This window comes from Schistocerca americana, chromosome 2, assembly GCF_021461395.2.
Source record: "Schistocerca americana isolate TAMUIC-IGC-003095 chromosome 2, iqSchAmer2.1, whole genome shotgun sequence".
Classification (NCBI taxonomy): Eukaryota; Metazoa; Arthropoda; class Insecta; order Orthoptera; family Acrididae; genus Schistocerca; species Schistocerca americana.
Window position 1 is genome coordinate 1,024,513,594 of NC_060120.1, and position 14,450 is coordinate 1,024,528,043.

The 14,450-nt window shown below is 43.7% G+C and overlaps 1 non-coding gene across 1 annotated transcript; it reads right to left on the bottom strand.

Moving 5' to 3' along the window:
* Positions 1-13,912: 13,912 nt before the first annotated feature.
* Positions 13,913-13,987, bottom strand: Trnaf-aaa. The gene has a single exon. It is a non-coding gene; the product is annotated as a tRNA-Phe (tRNA).
* Positions 13,988-14,450: the final 463 nt, after the last annotated feature.

The window sequence follows — 14,450 nt, forward strand, 5'->3', positions numbered from 1 at the left end:
AGATGATACGTTTATGCTGTCTGGCGAGAATCTGGTTACTACAGCAGTGTGCAAAAACTGATACAGCCAACTGTAGCTGTCACCTCTGAAATTCTTATATTGATGACTGCCAATTTCAGACTGATCTGGCTCTGAGCACTATGGGACTTAACATCAATGGTCATCAGTCCCCTAGAACTTAGAACTACTTAAACCTAACTAACCTAAGGTCATCACACAACACCCAGTCATCACGAGCCAGAGAAAATCCCTGACCCCGCCGGGAAAAACTGATCTGGGGTATCTTCTATAAATGTACAATGTATTGTAATCCTATCTATACAAGAATTCGAATTTTGTTTTACGTTTCTTTCTGAACGAGTTCTCTGCAGATAATGACATGTATAGTCGGTGACAGAATTAGCGAGACCTCTTTCCTCAACGTTGGCCTGAACTGGGCAACCTTGATGACTGTTAACACAGCATAACATGCAAGGAGAGTGCTACGAACATGTTGTCTATAGACGTGAAATCGAAAAAAAACCTCTCCGAACATTGTTTGACTCTTTTAGACAGTGTGGGTGACTATATTGCTACTGATTCATTTATCTCTGATGTTTTATCTTTTGTGTTGAATATACCAATGAAAACACGCACGGTACTAATGCAAATCAATTACAACTGATCACCATACTGTTACTTAAAACTGGTTTTTCCATAGAAGAAAGCATCCCAAATTGTCACGAACTACCAGGACAAAACGCGCTTTCGGCTTCGAAATGGTCTGTCTCTACGTTCAGTCCACAGTCTATGAAGTAGCGTTACATGAGGGACTACCACGAGATTGTATAAATGTAGCAGTACGTATATACACCTAACGAAATCCAGCTAACAAACCATTCAGTGCTGTTGGTAGTGCCTCTTTAACATAAGAGGTAAAAATCTTGGCTCCGGCGAGATTAGAACCGATAACTAATGCACTCTTCCGCTTGAAAGGCGAACACTTTGCCGCTAAACTAACAGACAACTGCATCAATCTTCCTTCTCTTGCTGTCTCAACAACGGCCAAGAGAATTCTCAAGTTAAATGGCAAGGTAAGGTGCACTTTCTGCTATTGTAAATATTACGGCACTTGTTGTCAGATCTGATTCAGTGGACAACGCTAATTGTAATTTCATTTCGAGAATATTGGCAACGCAGAGCCTTTCCAGATAATCATTGTGCACATCAACGTATCTCCTGAGACAATTGTTCATCGGTTCTTGCTTAGCTTAAAAAGTTGAGGGTCACGTTAATAAGGTTAATGCAGAAGAACAAATAGGCATGGAGAGTAAACACCTCACTCTTTACATCACCGTCGAATAACTTGAAAAAGTTAAGCTTTGGTGAGGCAACGGATCTAAATGAAATGAGTTTGATGAAATAAGTTAAACATTTCGTGTTTTTGAAACGAAACCTAAATTATGTCATCCGTAAGTATTTCCGTTCTGATACCCTTTCTACACAGCAAAGAAACAGCAAATACGTGTAGCTGAAGAGCTTTTCGAATCGTTTTAAACGCTTTGATTACTCGAGGTCCGCTGCCTGATCCTGCCATCATCCCCGTCCCGGTGCGGTCCCCAACTAGCATCCTAAAATTTCTTCACAAAACTCAGCAATGACATAATTTCAGAAAGAGAAGAAAAAAGTCCAAAAATTGCAGGAAATGAACATATCAGTTTCCACTGAGTCAGTATGATTATTCTTACTTTGTTGTTGTTGTTGTGGTCTTCATTCCTGAGACTGGTTTGATGCAACTCTCCATGCTACTCTATCTTGTGCAACCTTCTTCACGTCCCAGTACCTACTGCAACCTACATCCTTCTGAATCTGCTTAGTGTATTCATCTCTTGGTCTCCCTCTACGACTTTTACCCTCCACGCTGCCCTCCAATACTAAATTGGTGATCCCTTGATGCCTCAGAACATGTCCTACCAACCGATCTCTTCTTCTAATCAAGTTGTGCCACAAATTTCTCTTCTCCCCAATTCTAGTCAATACCTCCTCATTAGTTACGTGATCTACCCATCTAATATTCAGCATTCTTCTGTAGCACCACATTTCGAAAACTTCTATTCTCTTCTTGTCCAAACTATTTATCGTCCATGTTTCACTTCCATACATGGCTACACTCTATACAAATACTTCCAGAAACGACTTCCTAACACTTAAATCTATACTCGATGTTAACAAATTTCTCTTCTTCAGAAACGCTTTCCTTGCCATTGCCATTCTACATTTTATATCCTCTCTACTTCGACCATCATCAGTTATTTTACTCCCCAAATAGCAAAACTACTTTACTACTTTAAGTGTCTCATTTCCTAATCTAATTCCCTCGTCGTCACCTGATTTAATTCGACTACATTCCATTATCCTCGTTTTGCTTTTGTTGATGTTCATCTTATATCCTCCATTCAAGACACTGTCCATTCCATTCAACTGCTCTTCCAGGTCCTTTGCTGTTTCTGACAGAATTACAGTGTCATCTCTGAACCTTTTTATTTCTTCTCCATGGATTTTAATACCTACTCCGAATTTTTCTTTTGTTTCCCTTGCTGCTTGCTGAATATATAGATTGAATAACATCGGGGATAGGCTACAACCCTATCTCACTCCCTTCCCAACCACTGCTTCCCTTTCATGTCCCTCGACTCTTATAACCGCCTAACTTTCTTACTTTAAGAAACGTAATTACATCACTGTAGTCCAGAGGGATGGTGGTTAATTTCGACTGTGTATTAGTTTTCCAAGACTGACTTTTGGGGTCTGTAGGGACTCGCCGATCTACATTTCTGGTGGAGACATATTGCAAGACCTTCATGTTCTATGTGAGGACGTGGAGTTTCCTGACATATCTTACAAGTAGGAGCCACAATAGGTCGCTCTCTGACACAGTCGAAACTTCGCTTGATGAAAGTAGGAGGAAAATAAATGGACACTTATTTTGTGTTAGAGACGTAAGATCAATAGTTTAGGAGAAAGTGGGAGTCAGAGTTTTAACGCTAGTGCATGTTGTTAAAGTAAGCGCGTAGCTAACAGCACAAGTTGGAATTAAATCCAGTCTCAAGATATTATTTTTTTCCTTTTGGTGTCACTAAAGTATGTGAGATCAGTGACGTTACAAAATAAGTAAGCATTTTAAATATTGTTAAAATTAGATTTTATCGTCTCATATCTTATACATCCTTACGACTCGCCAGGTTAGGCGAGAGCGCTAATGCGCCGCTTCCTGGACTCGGGTAGGCACTAGGTGAATATCGGGCTGGTCCCCACATCCCGCCTCAGTTACTAGACTCGCAGACATTTGTAACACTTTCGCTCTATTTCATGATCAGTTTTTGCTTTGATTTTTACTTTTGTACTGAAAGAGAACCCGTGTATTCCCTAGGGTGATGTCTATCATAAAAATGTTCAAAGCATAAGAAGTGGAAGTACTACCAGCAGTGTGCGAAGCCACATATGGCGCAGTCACGTTCTTTAATGTAATTAAAATTTAGAAAAGCAACTTCGTTACCGTTGTAAATATCTCGCGATATGGCGATCATTTCGCGGAAAATCAAGCATATCAAAACATTTTCTTGAAAGCTGGAGCCTGCATTTTATTACGGATGCAGCTGTATATTTTATTAATTTCATAGCTTATACTTGTGATTTTCATTTGTTGTGCTATGACAATAGGGGTACTTTTATAAAGAACGAATTTAAATTTTAACATGTCAGTAAAAGTATACATAGTAGAGTTAACAGAACAGCGTACACTCTGACGGCATTACTTTGACATTACATTGATAATCCGATTTGATCAACAACCAGCCTGTCTTCTAAGGAGGGATGGCTCTGCGTATCCGACGGTTCAATAATGTACAGAAACGGCTCAATTTTTAGGGATCCGTACCTCAATTGGTAAAAACGGAATCCTAACAGTATCACTTTGTTGTTGGTCAGTTCGTCCCGCCTCTGTCGGACTGTTAACACAAGATAACAAGTTGACATTATTGTGAGGTACTAAGGTCTGTGGCACCAAGGCGATGGAAATTATTTAAGCTTCTAAGCCTCCCTCCTCGATTCAAATTCTCACTGCTGCCTCAGTCTACTTTAAATTACCCTTACGTATGAACAGAATTACCGAGGCTCTCCATGTTGTGGAATAGCACCTCAGCATCGAACTTAAATTGGGGACCTCCCCTGAAACCCAGGAGCAGGTACTTATACAAATGAAATGACCCAGTTTCAGTGACTTTACTGGTCTCGTACAGATACGTCATTTCATCTGTATAAGTACCTGCTCCTGGTTTCAGGGGAGGTCCCCAATTTAAGTTCGATGCTGAGGTGCTACTGTAGAACAAGGAGAGCCTCGATAATTCTGTTCGTGTGTAAAGGGTAATTTAAGGTAGACTGGGGCGGCAGTGAGAATTTGGATTGCGTAGGGAGGCATGCCAGGGTAAGCTGTGTAGTGGTGCGAACTGCTGTGCCAAAGTGGCTTAGTGGCTAACGCACCTGCCTAGTAAACAAGAGACTGGGGTTTCATTCCTAGACATAGTACAAATTTTCACATAAAATTTTATCTTTACAAGACCAGTAAAGACCTGAAACTGTGGCATTTTATTTGCTTGATGTCGGACGACCCACCGTTGGAACACAATACAGCAGCGATTCTGCTTGGCTTGGGATCGACAAGTCCTCAGTAGGTTTCTGGAGGTATATGGCACCAGATGTGTACGCACAAGTAACGATGTGCAGTAAATTATGGGCCTGTGGTGAGCTGGTGTACGCTGGCGCCCGCACACCAAGCGACTTAGAGGTTAAGAGAGTATCAATAGAGGTCAAAGACAAGACTCGCTGGAAACGCGCCGCCAACGCCCTCTCAGCTGCCAGTATATAGGATCGCCACCGCGAACCGGAGGGCCAGTTAGCTAGCCAGTTCGTTCGAGTTTAGCCACTTACTCACAGTTAGAGCGTAGCATGTCAGTTGGTTCGCGTCTGTTCAAATGGTTCAAATGGCTCTGAGCACTATGGGCATTAACATCTGAGGTCATCAGTCCCCTAGAACTTAGAACTACTTAAACCTAACCTAAGGACATCACACACATCCATGCCCGAGGCAGGATTCAAACATGCGACCGTAACGGTCGTATGGTTCCAGACTGAAGCGCCTAGAGCCACTCGGCCACCCTGGCCGGCGTTCGCGTCCGTACGCCATGGAGTTCCAGCGTTTCACCGTGACCGAGCTGCAGACTTAGCCTCTAGCACAGAAACAGGCAGCACATAGCAATCTTATAGTGAATATAGAATTGGGGCTACGTGAACTATGCAGAAGAGAGCTTGTACCACAGCACATGGAAACTTAAGTGGCTCTTTGTTTATAAATAAAGAACCCAGTTACTTATTGCGTGCAGTTTGTGTTACAGAACGAGGATACCGGCCACCAACCAACATCCTGTCTTGCTTCCGATGGTACAGCTCTACAGAGACAATGAGACGACATACAAGCGGTTAAAGAAAATACAACAGGTAGTTTGTGATCGTGATGCAGGCCCTCGAGAGCTTCTCTGCCTCTGTTATATATTTCAACTGCATCATGTGTTCGCTCAGCCACAGGCTCTCGACGGACAGCGATCGTAATGTTTCGGCTCACAAGTAAGTATATACCAAGGAAAACAACGGGGGCAGAACAGAACCCTGTGGCACGCTAACTGTGTAGATCACAGTGCACCGATCAGCTATTTAGCCGATTTAGAGCTTATTTTTGGCGTACACCTTGATTTCAGGGTGATGTTGTAAGCATTCAAAATAAGCGCGGTTCGAGTCTGATTTCATTTGATTCGCAATTAACTTTATGTTAGAGACTATGTCAAGTTTCTATCCTTCAAACTGATTGTACAGGAGAGGGACTCACCTGCACGCGAGGGTGCTGTGACAGCATGAAGACGACTGCCTCTGCAATGTCTTCCGGCTCCAGGAAAAGGCCCTCCCAAAAGTCGTCCGGCAGGCCGGTCAGCTGCTTAAAGATCTCCGTCCTCACCACTCCCGGACAGATCTGCTGTTGGATAAATATAGCAGCGTGAATAACTACAAGTAAAGGGAGCAATACATGGAAAACAAGTGGCATGAGCCAAGTTTTGGATGACAGATAACGTTATGTAACGTGCTTCTGTGCTTCGTTTTGTTAAATTTACGACGATTTTGAAGACAGAAATTTATTTTCCAACTACAGTCTTGCTATAGCGTAATATTTTTACGAAACTGCAACGCAAAGTAGTCGTTGAGTAACTTAAGAAAGTACTGCTTACCAGTTTACACCAAGAAGGCCTTTTTGCTAACTTTTACCTTATCGTACTACGGTGGTTTCAAGGTGAGGACTTCTCCTGAGTTAGTGTTCAGTTATCTTTCAAAATGACCTGTGGAACATCGAATTGCAGGGCGCCCAGAAAGAACCTTTACGTGTGAAACTATTTCATTGTAAGTTTAATAGCATTTATTTCTCCAAAATGTCAGTATGTGCACCACCATTATTCCTGTTCTATGTCATCCTACTCCTTCTCGTTAGCAGCTGCTGTCTCTTTGAACACACTTACCCGCAACGCATAAATATTCCTGTTCCGCTTTTTACTGATAAAATGATTTGATGATCCCCCACAGAACGTTTGGTTGAGTCTTGAGGTCCAGCTTTCGAGGCGCCTAACGTAAGGACTTCGTAGGTCAGACCCGTGTCCTATCCATTGGCCAGAAAACAGAGCAGCGAGCCATTCCTGAACAGCAATTGCAACGTTGCGGATTCCCCTGGTGTCGGTGAATAACCTTGGTGTTGATGCCCAAATTCTATAGCCTTGAAGGAAGCCAGTCACGGAACATCTTCAAGTAAGTATCATAGATCACGGTATCGTCAAACAAGTACGGATCAAAGATTTCAGTCCTCCCTGCCCAAAGTAATACATGCGCTCCGCATGTCTTACTTTGGGCGGGGTGGGTTTTTCTTTGAAGATGTTTCTATCCCGCATACTCCAGTAAATAAAACGTTCATCAGAGAAAAGACTACACGTCCGAGCGGGAATGTTCGGGACAGCCTCCAACCAGATCCTGTACGACAAGTTCCGACATAGTTGTGAATCGAACAGTGATCCAAAAAGTGTAGAATAAATCTTTACTTCCAACTGTGATAACAACATGTTAGGTCCTAAGACTACCGGTTTCGATCGGTAATGACCATCTTCAGATGTGCAGCCACTGGTCGCCAAGAATATACAGCGTCTGCATTAACTCTGGAACCTTATTAACGCCGCCACCGACGTTTACACGCCATTTCTTATCGCGCTATGTTCTGCTCCACAGCTCGGAAATGCTACGCTGCGGTTTCGTCTCTTGGACTGGTGTACCTGCTGCTCGATGTCGACTTGGCCACGCACTGGATTTAGAATCTTGCTGCCACACTGGAACTTGGACTTCTTCACTAGGTTTATTAGTCAAAGGACTTGTGATTTCCGCCGGAATTGCACATTCCACTTGAACCTCCTGGACATTGGTATAACCACCATCGACTTATACTATTTTCATAAAGTGTTCGCCTGCCACTTGGTGCTGCTTGGTGACAGAATTATTTGTATCAGTTTTGTGTTAGTAAACTGTAGAACATTTGTTGTTTTATTCCTGGTTATAACACAATAAAAATCGCGACGAGCCAGCAACCATCTATACTGGAAGCTCTTCTCACGCAACTTATTCAGCAGCTGGTCGAGAACCAGAACCAGAAGCCTCCAGTCACTTCCTAAAGGTTTCCTGCAGACGCAAGTAACACAGCAGGTGCCAGCTTTTCCTTCGTTTGATGAGGCATTGGAGGATTGGGAAGCCTATGAATCAAGATTACTGGAGCATTTCCACACATGCTAGATAACTGATACCAGCCTCATGAAATCTTTGTTTTTTGTCTTCGTCAAAACCTGAGATTTATGGGCTACTTATCTAAGCCTTCGGAGTTCACTTTTCAAATAATCGCTCGTTGCTCACTAAGTCTTACCAGCGGCATATCCTTGTTATTTCATCCCGTGTAGTCTTTTACCAATGCAAGAAACAGCCAAACCAGACTCATGGAGAATGAGCAGCGGAGTTGCAAGACTTAGGGCGAAAATGTCCTCTTGTTACGCCTAAAAATAAGGAGCCCTATGGAGAAGAAATGATCAGGGACATGATGATCCGGATACTCCAGACAGGGATTTTCAGGATGAGGCAGTCCAACTCAAGACTCATCATTAGACAAAGATTCGTAGATAGCACAAAGCTTCGAAGTGACCTGAGCGGCAGGCAAGAAACTTAAGTCGTTTATCGACGCAGCAGCCGTTAATGTAAATACATCGGAGCCAGCAGCCAGTAGCGATTTGGACGCAGCAACAGTACAGGCGGGGCGCCGTACCATTAACCAATAACGTCCCGCTCGAGCCGGTCGAAACCGATCTTGGGTACCGAAAAGTTCGCCTTCTTGTCCGGATTGTTTTCAAACACATAAAAGCGAGGACTTCCGACGGTCAAATAGCTTCTGTGTGTCACAAGTCCCGTCAGGCAAGACAACCTCCTGCAAACAGAAGGATGTTAATCTGGTAGCCACTATAGACCATCAGCTGACCTCCTGCAAGCTTTTCACAGAAGTACAAATTGCAGAGAAACCCTGAGCATCCTGAATTACGCTACCTGTTTGATACTTGGAGCTACTTCGTTGCAAGAAACAAAGAGACGTCTAATGACGTACGATAATCATACCATTCCAGTACGTAGTCGCACTGCCAGAAACATATTGTAATTTCACTCGCCTTCTTAGTAGTTAACAGTGACTCCATTCGGATTACCTTTTCAGAAATTTGGATTTTCGATAGACGACTCTGTGAATTCAGTTTCCGAAGGCGTTCCGTACTCGGACCTAGAGGCATTTTGCCTGTATTATGAGGACATGTTCACCCCGGAACTCGGCATCGCAAAGGATTTTGAGGCACACATCGCAGTCAGACGCAATGCATGGCCTCGGTACTTCCAAGCCCGCCCCGTTCAAAAAAAAAAAAAAAAAAAATGCGTGTGAAATCTTATGGGACTTAACTGCCAAGATCATCAGTCCATAAGCTTACACACTACTTAACCTAAATTACCCTAAAGACAAACACACACACCCACGCCCGAGGGAGGACTCGAACCTCCGCCGGGACCAACCGCACAGTCCATGACTGCAGCACCCTAGACCGCTCGGCTAATCCCGCGCGGCCCTGTTCCATTATCTCTCAGGTACCAAGTACGAGTTGGATCGCCTAACTGCAATTGAAATTATAGAACGTTTTCCTTCTAGTCAACTGACAACACCATTAGTCATAGTGCGAAAGCCACCAGAGAAGGTCCGCCTGTGCGGAGGTTTTAAAGTAGCCGTCAATGCCGAGAAATTGAGACATGCCCTATTCCGAAGCAGGAAAAATCACTGTCCAGATTAAAAGGTGGAAACTTCTTCTCTAAAACAGACCTAGCGGATGCATACTACCATCTTTCCTTTGATGCAACAGTTTCTTGCATTTAACACGCCGCATGGGTTACATCGTTTGAAACGCCTACCATTTGGTATTACAAGTGCTACCGCCATTTTGCAACGGTATTGGGAACGATCAGTACTCAAAGTGGATGGTCACATTAACTATCTAGACGACATCATTGTAATGGAGAACCGCAGAGGAACGCGTTCTCAATCCGAGATCTTTATACAGCGTCTTAAGGGAGGCTGGCCTAAAATGCAGGAAAGACAAATGTTGTTTCTTCCAAACTGGGACTGGGTACCTCGGCCACATCATTTCCAGCTCTGGCATCCGTCCACTGGATAAACATGCCGAAGTCCTAACCAAATTCTCCAGATCAACAACGCTTAAGTAACTCCGGTGCTTCTGGGAAGATGTCGAAAGTACTTACTCGCTGCAGCAACATAATCCGCCCCTTTGTCTCCGTTGTGCAAAAGAGTGGTGCCTTTCCAGTGTACACCAACTTGAGAGCGCGCCTTCCATTGATTTACATCCTTATATGGATATGGTGTCCGTTCTTTCGGACATGTCCGAAAGACCAGACACCATATCCATATAAATGCATAGTTCTGGCAATACCGGCCATGACCTCCTTCTTCCGTGCGGATGCACACATATTCCCCGAACTCTTACGGGACTTGGTAAGAATGTCTTCCACGAGTAATGTGCGTGTCCGGTAGGGACACTACGAATTTAGTGTGTGGACATATAAGGTGAGAATGTGCATTTCGCGGGAGGAGTGCGCGAGATAGTCCCTGCAGTCGCGCCATCCTCTGTGCCCTCGGCGGCTCAGGTGGATAGAGCGTCTGCCATGTAAGCAGGAGATCCCGGGTTCGAGTCCTGGTCGGGGCACACATTTTCACCTGTCCCCGTTGATATATATCAACACCCATAAGCAGCTGAAGGTATTAATAAAATTCTAATTTCGATTGAAATCCTAGTTGTCGACGGTCCCGTGTCTCGCACGTTTTGATCCAACAAAGCAGATAGTTGTTGCAACAGACGCGTCTGGTTCAGGCTTTGGAGCGGTCCTGGCACACAAGGAGGGGCATGGCTCTGAGCGCCGTGTGGCCTATGCATCGAAAACGTTGACTGACACACAACGCAGGGGCTCCCAAATAAAACAAGAAGCGCTCGTCACCGTCTTCACGTTATAGAAATTCCTTGGTTTTGTGTACGGCGCAAAGTTTCACATTGTCTCGGATCGTAAACCTCTCACCTCGCTACTCAGTGCAGCACCAGACAGGACTGCTCACCGCCTCCAGCGCTGCGCTTTACCTTTGGCGTGCGACCAGTACGAGATCACCTCCGCGACACGACTGAGCATGCCAACGCTGATGCCCTCTCGTGCTTTCCATGGGAACCCGATCTGGAGTTCGATAATGAAGAAATTCTGTTCGTGGAGATATGTTCCCTCTGGGTAAATAACTGAAGGCAATTTCTTTATTGCCATACGCGTTTCGCTTCTTTTATTTGTGAAGCATCTACAGTGGCCTGTGCTACATGTTTCTTTTTGTACATACAATAAGCGTATTATGTGGTAGATACAATGTGTTGCTGTGCTACATTTTTTTCGTGTTTTTCTCTTGCCTTTCAGGTTAGAGTCAACTGTGTTATATTTTTTCGTGTTTTACTCTTGCATTTTAGGTTAGAATCAGGTTTTGTAGTACAAAATTCCGTAGTGTGAAATTAGCGTTGGGTGTTACTTACGATGTACAGCGCTTTTAACTCATGCGTGAGGTCCTGGAGGTGTACTCATTAGTTCCCATGCTCCAGCTGGCCGATTTCTGGCGTTCTTTCACTCATAAATGTGAGTGCCTTCGATTACTTGCAAACACGGAACATACCTCCACGAATTTAAAACAACTAAGGAAAGACGGAAAACAGAAAAAAATGACGAAGAAATTCTGTGTTTTCACATAGACAAAGAAACATAAGCACTCACAGATTTATTTCCCATTACCAGCTCCCTGTAGCAGGCTCAACCGGCAACGACGAGGTACACTAAAAACTGTGGTATCGATAGCTACGATGCCACAACGTAGGTCTGCTCTGCTAGGTTGGCACTAGGAGAGACACAGGCGACAGCGCCCTCTAGCCGGTGCTGTCGAGGTCTACGAGCTCCGCGACTGTTTCAGCCCATTTCATCAGGTGCAGACAGCCGGGACACTTCGGTTCAAATTCGCACCACCTTGCAAGTTATGTAATATGTTTGCATATGTTTATCCACTAGTAAAGGTGCTTTAAATGCATTGGCAATACCGACGTAATTTCCCTTTTCCCGTTCCTACCCACGCGCCGCCTACCAGGCGGGATACAAAAGAAACTACGCATACTTGATGGATGTCACGAAGGACAACCTGCCAGGACGTCCGTGGCACTCCGTCAGTTCTTTAATGCCTGCCATCAGCTGATGTTGATCGACAGACTAATTCATCTCGTTTCCGACGAGGGACACCCACGAGTAGTCACTCTCATTCTCTTCGTCAGAACATCCTGCAACTACTGGACCAAGGTCACTGGGGAATATCCTGAACTTAACTTCTGGCTAGCAGGTTCACTTACTGCCCGGACTTGAACCAGCAGATTCAATGACTCACCCGAATATGTCCATCCTACCAAAGCCAGTAGGCATCAGCACGACGTTCATGTTCTTCTTGGCCACCACGTGCTCGTCTTTGGGAATGGGTGCACATTAATGTTGCTGTTCCAGTGTTGAACGCCATGTTGTTCATAGTGGTTGACGTTTACTTCAAATTTCTGTACATGGTCCGATGTAATGCCACGTCAACCACCAACACCATCGCAGCTTTAGAAAAAAATTTTGCGATTGAAGGTCTGCAGGAAGTGCTCGTAACTGACAATTCCTTACCGAGGAGTTACGTGTTTCCTGTTGTAACAACAACGACTCTGTAATATTGTACATATAAGTAATTCTTCCCATCTGATTCTGTTCTGATTTCAATTTTTTTTTGTTTCATGCCATTGTGTTAAGCAAACTGTAAACAAGTTTCAATGTGAATATTAATGTTTATGTCAAATGCCAAGTAATATTGTAATAGAATTGAAATGTATCATGTTGAGACTGTTGTAAGATGTTTAAAATTGTAACTGTGCGTCTGGTCCATACGTAGGCAATGTGTTACGATATCTAGAACGCAAAACCTCGGGTGAATACCCTGTCTATAAGGGAGCGGTAAAAGGTGGATGGTAGGCGAGCGCGGGAAAATGCGCACGGGCGCTGCACGGCACAACAGGCTCAGTAGTTGTTGGAGTTTGGTATTGGTCTGAGCAACACCTTCTGGAGCGAGGAGGCTCTCCTGGAAGACGTAGCTCCACTGAGCCTCGGGTATGCTGTTCCAACGCCCACACAGCATGGCGAAATTCCATAGGCACTAAATGGAAAAGTATTGCGACGCTAAGAAGAATTAAAGTGCCGATACATCAAGAGCCATAGCTGTGGTTGTATGCGTGCTCTGAGCCTCGCCATCTCGCCGTCCGCCAACCGCCGCATCGACACTAGCAGGTTGAAACTTTTAGTACTGTATTCGTGTGGATCAGAGAGTGAACTGTGATTGTCTGGTGCAATAATAACCTAAATTTTACCAGAACTTTCCTATCATTTAATTATCCTTACAACTAACCTAGACAGGGTCCTTTCCAAATGTTGTGCAATCCGAGTGTCCCGAAATGAAAATTAAAATTTGTGTAATAATAATTATTTGCAGAACTAGCTATGTTAGAATGGTGTTTAAAGAAATGTTTTGTTAATGAACCAGTAAATGAGTAACGAAGGTCTAACGAAGTTGAAAGATAACTTTAGTATTGATACAGTAATGAAGTTTATTATTTCGAGACAGATTTAAAGGCATTTAAATGAGCAGTAAGTAAGATGAAAAGAGTAGTAAATTATATACTGGAAATCTTGAACGCATAATAAAGTCAGTAATCAATTTTTTAAATACAGCGATCATAACAGTTTCAGGGTCCCCCCTCATTCATTTGAATTCTGAAGTGCTCTAAATTGGTTTGACCAGCAAAAGTGAAAATATAAAAGTCAAAATTTGTCAATGTTTTATGTTTATCAAAATCGACATTTTGTGTGTGACACGAAAGTGCAATTTCTAGGATAACCTATCCCCGATTTTAATCAGATTAATACACAGTATAAAGTTTTGTAGTACACATTGTAGTGTAGTGTTATGTATTCATCCATATCAGTACAGAACGTGAAACTATCAGTTCAATAGCTTTTCTGGTTCTAAAATTCGACTATATTATGCAGTCCAGAATGAGATTTTCACTCTGCAGCGGAGTGTGCGCTGATATGAAACTTCCTGGCAGATTAAAACCGTGTGCCCGACCGAGACTCGAACTCGGGACCTTTGCCTTTTTCGGGCAAGTGCTCTACCAACTGAGCTACCGAAGCACGACTCACGCCCGTTACTCACAGCTTTACTTCCGCCAGTACCTCGTCTCCTACCTTCCAAACCTTACAGAAGCTCTCCTGCGAACCTTGCAGAACTAGCACTCCTTTTATATTATGCAGTGTTACAACTTGTTGTTTTGCATGAATATACACCAACTTGTATAGGGAAGAAACTCGGTTAATGCCTAATTAGGCTGGCGACCGTATTATTATCTCATTGGTAGCATCTTCTGGGTTGCTTTTGATCCATCCTGACGTGTAATCGCATTTCGAACTTACTTGACGGATCATTGTTATTACAGAGTGGATGTAAGTCTGATTTGCCACCATTCAGGTACACGCGGTCGATAACTATACGAAAATCCTTTCTCATAAGGGGAATACCGCTCACTTACCATAGCACAGGCTTTAACGAGTACTGTGTCAGGGATTACACTGTGCCCAGCATGGCTTTCAGCACGTCA